General features: G+C 53.6%; 1 long non-coding RNA gene across 2 annotated transcripts; it reads left to right on the forward strand.

Moving 5' to 3' along the window:
* The first annotated feature begins 365 nt into the window (after positions 1 to 365).
* On the forward strand, positions 366 to 4,580 carry LOC107318296 (uncharacterized). Of its 2 annotated transcripts, XR_004308408.2 has the most exons (3): positions 366 to 615; positions 2,754 to 3,743; positions 4,303 to 4,446. It is a non-coding gene; the product is annotated as an uncharacterized LOC107318296 (long non-coding RNA). The 2 variants fall into 2 exon arrangements; XR_014933264.1 differs by lacking the exons at positions 366 to 615; positions 4,303 to 4,446 and adding an exon at positions 4,455 to 4,580 and having other exon boundaries at positions 2,496 to 3,743.
* The last annotated feature ends 3,300 nt before the right edge of the window (positions 4,581 to 7,880 follow it).

Here is a 7,880-nt window from a genome sequence, read left to right on the forward strand (position 1 = left end):
ATTTCGATAATGTCTTTGGAGGATAGCTGATGCTAAAGTACCCTTATTGCTCTGTCTACACCCAATTTAATCTTAGCACCTCTACAGATCGAGAGATTTATTGTTTTACTGCTCCATTAACAAAATCTTCATCCCAGATCCCGTGACTCTTTTCCTTACACTGACAAAGCCCTTAACTAGGTCTCTCTGGAGCCTAATTGCTTCCATTTCAATGCTAACTGCTTTAATATAAGCGACAAACCAATGGCTAAATTTCAAAGCCAGATAAGTCCACAGTAGAAACGATCCTGCTTCCTCATCAAGGAGCACATTTAACCATCGGAACTAACCAGCTAACCAGAGACTGCTGAGACTGTATGGATTTACCTCTAGCTTACTTTCTTTCTGTAAGAGGGAGGGTGCACATTTGGCCTTTGGTGACCTCCCCAGATGCTTTGTCCAGACCTGGGGGTGAGGTCTCTGTGACATCACAGAGAGAGACCTCATGCAGCCCCTCTAGCTTCACAGGAATCCCTTAAAACACAACATGAAACAGCCAAGGGCAGAGAGCCAAGATGTGGCTAATCCAACCCTGCATCAGCAGGGACCCTGGGAGCCACCAACGCAAAGACTAAGGTAATCAGGACATGGTGTTCCTTGGGGATCTCAGCTTGGGAAACTCTGCTGTCTCCCTTCTTCTCACCACCATTTCTGGCTGCCCCACAGTGACCTGGACACGGGGAGTTTTGCCCTGAGGACACAGTGGTGTGCACACATTTATCTCCTGCAACTCACACCAAATACGTCAAACCTGTCCTGCACTTCCATGTCATCATCTCAGGGCTGGAGGCTTGCACTGCATGGGTTGTGCTTTGCCCTTGGGGCTCTTATGGAGGTGAACTTTGTGTCTTTGAATCAAAGCAAGCCTTTGGCTTCCAGAAGAATGGGCTCTCATCTCTTCACTGAGGTGAGGTCAAGTTCTCCTTGTCTTCGGGCACTCTGTGTTGTGAAAGTGTGAGACAGCATTAGAGCCTGAAAGCCCAGGAGAGGGCTGTTAACTTCACCTTTGACATAGAATATTTGAGGGCAACAAAAATGTTCACCTGGGGTGGAGGAGAGGCCCTCTGTGTCCAAGGGCCTACTCAGCACAACACCAGGGGTTGGACTCAATGATCCTTATGGATCCCTTCCAACTTGGGTTATCCAGTGATTCCATGAAAGGGATAGGATCGGCTTCCCCAGGAGCAAAAGGCTGCTCCAACCCTCTGCTTCCAGGCTCACTTCTTACAATAGGAGTGAGGAACGTTTCTGCAAGGCCATGCAAGTGGTGATTACCAAAGCACGGATCTCTTGCTTGGGCTCACCATTCTGGGAGCACGTGAGAGAACAACCACATGGTGTGGGTGTGCGTGCATTATTGGTGGTATGCGTGCACCATCGGGTGCTGGGGAGCAGCACTGCCCCCACATTCAGTGCTGCAGCCCCACGCAATAATCAGCACCAAATGTGCATGTGCGTAATGCGAGCAGAGGGAAAGCCTTCATCAGACAATAGCTATTGCTGCAGCGGAAACAGCCTGGCTATTGTCTGAGGACTGTCTCCCCCTTCAAGTTTACTACTTTTACTACTAGTCTGGCCTGGCAGCCTTTGTTGTTCCAAATGAAGCCAGGAGTTTGCTCTAAAACCGACAAACAAGGAGCACCTGAATGCTTACATCTACATACACAGGCATGAGCGTGCCCATGTGCATGCGTATCTCTGCATATGGGTGCAAGCGTGCATGCGTGTGTGAGTACTAGCACATGTGGAGGCTCTCGCCCACCTTCTACCCATTGCTGGAGGCTGGCAGGAGGCTGGGACCTGGCCTCACCCACACTTCTGCAGGCGAGGAGGCCTTTGAGAGTCGGGATAATGGCTAATAGAGCTGTTTTCCTCTGCTCTGCTTTCCTTCAAGTGAATTATCAAGGCCTTGCTGGGAATTATCCTGCCATTACCCGGCGCTCTGGGGAGCTGCCAGTGATTTACTTAACAGCAAAACAACACAAAGAGCCGGACATGGCGAGAGCTGCGCCACCAAGCGAGCTGGGAAATGTGTGCCTAGAAGGAAAACGCCGTGAGAGCAGCTGGGATGTGGGGCTTCAGCCCTGAGACAGGCACTCACCACCACCCCAAAGCCTAGCAAGCAAGAGGGTGCTCTGAAGAATGGGGTCCCAAACGCTGCACCCCCTGCAAACCTCGTCCCTTGCACACTTTTCACTTTCACTGTGCCAGGCGAAGGAGGATGCAGGAAGTTGCCTGTGCCCTGTGCTGGTAGCCACGGTGTTACTCACTCATCCCTCTTTTGCACACCCGTGTGCTTCACCCTTCCATCCCTGCTCCATTAGCTACTATGGAAACAAGAAGTCATTGCCTGGAGGTGGGGTTCAGCGGCAGCCAAAAGGAATTCCTGCACCCAACTTCGCATTACAGGCACAACCCGCATGACTCTGCTGAGGGACAAGGATGGTGTCCCCATCCCCACAGGGCCATTTGTTCTTCCTGATCCTGTCCGTCCTCACAGCATGGCAATAAGGAGCGGATCTGCGGGGCCTCGCGGCTTCATTTCCGCTGCCTGGCCACTGATTTATGGGCTGAGGGATGCTGGGGAGGGGAAGCCCCTTCCTGTTCATTTCTGCAGTGCGGTGCTGCTCCCTGTACCCTCCTCCCGAGGGGGCTCACTGTGTACCCCCTTCACACTGAATCCTGATAACCATAAGCATCCCAATACCTGCCAGGGAGATGTCTCCACAGTGGGGCCACCAGGGGACCTGGGGATGGGGAGCGTGGCACATCCTGCATGGAGACTCCGTGCCTGGCAGATGGAAAATGCTGGAGAGTGGGAAGCAGAGCCCTTGGAAGGAGGAACTTTCCCTGAGGACAGCCAGCAGCCAGTGATGGAGCTGTTCCTGCCTGACAGTGCCCACTTCCAACCCGAGATACCAGACTGCTGCATTGCACACCCTGGGGTCAGCTGTGTCACCAGCATAGGGGACAACCACCCCGACACTGTCCAGGAAATCCTTCTCATTCCCAGAACAGCCTTGGAAGTGGGAAAAGGAAGAAGGAAGCAGTCTGGTCCCAAAAGGGTAGGTTGGTCCTGCAGGTATAAGGGACATCCTAATAAAGCACATCTCCTCTCGATTCCAAGCAGCCCCAAGATGAGACAGCCAATTTGGGGCCAAAATAACCCCACAACCAGCAAAAAATAAAAGGGAAAGAAAAAAAGGGCAGGGCTTCTTTTCCCTGACCCCTGCTGCACGAAGAGGCTGCGAGGCTGCTGGCTGCACAGCTCCTCTTGGCAGCAACGTAGATTTTGATCAGCTTGAAGCAATCGTGCAATCGCAGCCTGAACTTCCAGTGACTCATCCAGAGAAGGGAAACTTCCTGGCTTGTGTGTTCTTAGCAATTCTGGAAAAACTGCTATATTTGGCATGGAAAATAGGAAGGATTCCTCTGGCCACTCGAAATGGGAGCAGCAGAAATGACTCAATGGACGGCTTGAGAGAGATGTACAAGGATGCTCTCTAAATTATTCATTGTGATACTCCACATCGTGCGCTTTGCCCACAACAGTGTCTGCACACCGGATGATCCGGGCTCCGCCAGCAAGATGTGATTTATTGCTGCGAGAGCCGTCCCATGAATGCATTTTTCGCTGTATGTTATTGACTACGGACACGACGGGCTGCTTCCCATCTGTTTACCAACAAATACGGCTCCTAAAGGTATGGCATCGTGCTTATCGCTCCACGTTGACCCAGCGTGAAAAATCTGCCAATTTATTTGTCGGTGACATCAATCACTGGAAATGCATTTCTTGACAGCTTCAAACACTTTCATCCGCTATGCTGGGGAAAGGGGGAAAAAAGGGGGAAAGAAAAGGAAGAAACTATTCTCTAAATTATTGAAGCTGGTGGAGGGGGGACTTAGTTGAGAGGATTTGAAATGGACTCTGCTTCTCTCTTCTTTCTTCCTTAATATTTGTCCAAACGCTTATTCAAACGGCTCATTCATTAGATTCCTGAGCTGGCAAAATGAAAAATTGTTATTAAAATAGATCACAACAGTATCATCTAAAGGACGGGAATAAATCCCAAGGGGGGGTATGTGTGTGTGAGGGGGGGGGGGGCACAACCCAGCACAACCACAACTTCTCATGAAAAATCTGTTCAAAAGAAAGAGAGAGCTGCAATCATTTTCCATTGGACAAAACGCCAACAGCCCCCTGGTTAGCGTAAATCAAATTAAACGTTCACTTCGGTCATGCACCACTTTGATTAGCAGATTCGATATCAACAAAGATGTCCAACATGGGGAGATGCTTCACACCGCAGCTCCACGTCGAGCTCTGGCCAGGAACACCTCCTCCTGCCGCTGGCCAGGCCCCGCCGTGCCCATGGACAAAAAGGCATTTGTCTGCTTGTCTTTTATTGCAGATTTTCAAGCTGTTCCCCATGCAAGGAGGCCATTTGGCTGTGATAGGAGAGCTGTCACTTGCTCACTTGGAGGTCGCTGCTTTCTTGTAGCCCGACACTCTTGTAGAGAAAAAACTGAGCGCTCGATTTTGTCTGCGTTTTCCTTCCTTCCTGCTCGTCCTGCTCTTTGAAAAGGGTGTGACCACCCTGCCAAGCCTGGGCAGGTGCAGGGGCTCAGCCTGGCCCCAGCAGCGGTGCATGGGGTGAGCTCAGAGTGAGGTGCTGTCCCCCAGAGCCCCAGCAGGCAGGCAGGAACCAGGCAGGCTGGCATCGTACCAGAAAGATGGGGCTGCTCTAGGGCTCTGCTTTGCAGCCCCTAGAGATTTGTAAGCTGCTGGAGGCTTCTGGGCCATCAATTATTTAATTCCTTCCAGTCATGTGGTCTTCATTTGAGTGCACCAGCCCTGGTGTGGGGGCAGCAGGGCTGGGCAGGGGGATGCAGTGCTGGCAGGGAGGAGAACATGGGGCTGGTGCCATCCACAGCGTGTAGCCGAGGGCTCTTCTTCCACTCTCTCGTGGTAGCCCTGGGCAAGTTGCATCCCTGCTCCACACCTCAACTTCCCCACAAGTGAACTGGGTCCAAAGATTTCACGTCCAAACTTTGTGGAAACAGACTGCCTGCTGCCGCAGCTCACAAACACACGTGCTTTGCAGTAATACGCCAAAACAGGGCTCCCAGACCTGCTACGATGCCACTGAGTGGGTTGCTCGACGTCCTTTTTGGCCCCTGGTGGGCCCCCATTTGCTGCCTGCAGTTCTCAAGCTCAGCCAGCCGGGCACGGCGCGGTGGGGTGGGCAGGAATGGCAAGCTGCGACAGGCGGGGAGGCTGGAGCTGGGTAGGTGTGTCCCTGTTACCCAATAAATAATACAAGCCCTAGAGCAGCCCATTGTAATTACGGGGGCCCCGCGCGGATTGAAAACGAAAAGAGGGAGAAAAAAGGAAATCTAGGTTCTGCCTTTCCAAGGAAGGGAGCGCTCCGCCGGGAAAGCAATGGAGGGGAGCAGTGATTTATATCTCTCCAGAGGAATTCTTCTTCCCGGGGCCGCCCCGAGCGCCAAACCGCCGCCAGGTTCAGCTGAGTTTCTAATCTGAATATTCATGAGGCAGTAATTAATTCTCTCAGATAACGATCCAGATTCAGGGTTGGTTTTGCCAGCGTGTGCGTGCGTGCGTGCGTATGTATGCGCGCCTTCTCCCAGGTGTACAGATGCAGCGAGGAGGGATGAGAGGTGCACACAGTGGCTGACACGTGGCCATCCCTATAGGACGATGTCCTCCAGCACCCAGTGGCCCACAGGAAGGGACAAGGAGGGCAGCACGCCATGGGGCTGTGTGCTGGCTGCTATCCCTTACCCCACTGCACATCCAGCTCCGTGTGAGCGCATAGGGTGTTCTCCTTCCTGCTAAGCAGATGGCAAAGACCTCGTGTTTGCAAAGCGCTGGGAGAGGCACAGAGGGAGGGTCTGGCCTCACCCCCTCCCTCCTGCCTTCCTCTCTTTAGATCTCTAATGTGCAGCACTTTAAGCACTGGGGCAGCAGCCCCGAGGAGTGAAACCACATCTCTGGCCCACGGCCCAGGCCCTGAGTGGGTGTGTGATCTCGGTGTGATGCCCCCAGCTCAATCCATAGTGCTGCTCACTCAGGCTTAGAGTCACAGCCGACCTTCAAACAGGGCGGAAAAACAGAATGTTTATTAAATGACAACGAAAAAGAAAGTAAAACAACTGCTTCCCAGTTTACCCAGCCTGCATGCACCCTGCTGCGTGTGTCTCATCCCCCTGACTTTGGAGCAGGCTGCCCCGATGTCCTGCTCACCCTTCTCTGGAGGGAAAGGCAATAATCAGCTTTGCTGCCTCTAAAACCAGCTGGGGGCCCGGCACGCAGCCGGGCAGGGAAGGACAGGGCTCTGAGCCCCAGCTCCTGGGGCACAGTGCCACTGCTATGACAGCACAATGTCTCTTGTCCCCCCAGGTCACGTCCCTAGACTACCTGCAGGAAAAAGCAAGAGAAGCAGCAGCACCAGTGTGTTTTGCTACCCTGCTGTCAGCACCCATCTAGGGGAGGCAGGAAGCCTCTTGGCCATCCAAGGCCATGGTCTCTTAGTCAACCAGGTCTGTGGTCTCTTGGCCAACCAACATTGTGGTCTTTTGGCCACCCAAGGTGGTGGCTCCATTGAGAAGTCACTGAGTATCTTGGACATTGTGGGACCATAACGTCATTCCTGCTGGGCTCAGGGGGCCTGGAGAGGTCACGCTCCCTTTCCTATATCCTCTGTTTGCTGGGGATAAGCCTCCCTACAGGCTGTCCTGACACAGGGCTGCACTTGGAGGTGGACATCAGTGGATGGTGCCGTGTCCCACAGGGCAGCCAAATGTCCTCCTGCCAAGAGAGCCCGGCAAACTCCCCTGGCTCTGTTAGCACAGAGCTGGGAGACGGCAGTGAGTCACAGCCCGGTGTTGTAATGCATGTAAGAGCAGGGATGGTCATAAGCGAGAGAGCAGGGCCCGCCTGGGCCTTTTGCAATCCCCTGGGGAAAGGCGAAAGCCGTGTTTCCATCCTTTAATTAAAGGCGCTGCGGAGACCTGGGATCTCTAGGGGAACACAGAGGTCGGCCCCGTCTGGGCTGGAGCATCCCCACTGTCTCCCAGTGATGCTTTTTGTACCCGTGGGACACAGTGCCATGGGCATCAGGGGCAGAAGATGACACAGCCAGGATGTCATCTCTGCCAGCTTCATGTCCCGCATCCACAGCCTGACCTAGAAACACGTCTCGTGCCGGAGCGCAGCGATGCTGCAGGCTCATCCCTCTGTTTTTCCAGCGCTGCCGAGTGACAGTCGCCCCTCCCCTGCTTCTCCAATGAGCATAATGAGAATTTCCTCCGAGGAGCAGCTTGCTGCGATGAAATAATCGCCTGAGCAGCAGGATCTTCGGCAGGGATTAAGCAGACAGCTACTTGCTGAGCCGGGGAAACGGCCGGCGAGGGGGGAAAACTCCATATCCCCATCCACCAGAGCTGTTGTAGGGCCGAGGTGCGGGCACAGCCTGGAAACTTCCGTCCCACTGCCTGGGCACTGTACAGTCCAACTCCTCCTCCTGCTGAGCTGTTCCCCAGCCCGGCGGGTGGGAGGGAGGCAGGGAGGGGTGGAGGAGAGGTGAAGCAGCAGCTGCCTTTTACAGGCAACAGTTCTTTTAGTGGCGGTGTTTCCTTTTGGGCCGCTGAGGCAGAAAATGCCGAGCGGCGGCAGCCTCCCAATGGCTCACACAGCAGCGGGATGGAAGGCTCTGCTTGGCTCCCCAACAGCTTCAATCCTGGTTGTTGTTGTTGTAGTTGCTGTCCTGTTTTCCTTCCCTCTTTCCTCTCTCTGTGGGATCTCAGCATGACCC

This window comes from Coturnix japonica, chromosome 12, assembly GCF_054131305.1.
Source record: "Coturnix japonica strain WE chromosome 12, WE-NBRP24, whole genome shotgun sequence".
NCBI classification, from domain to species: domain Eukaryota; kingdom Metazoa; phylum Chordata; class Aves; order Galliformes; family Phasianidae; genus Coturnix; species Coturnix japonica.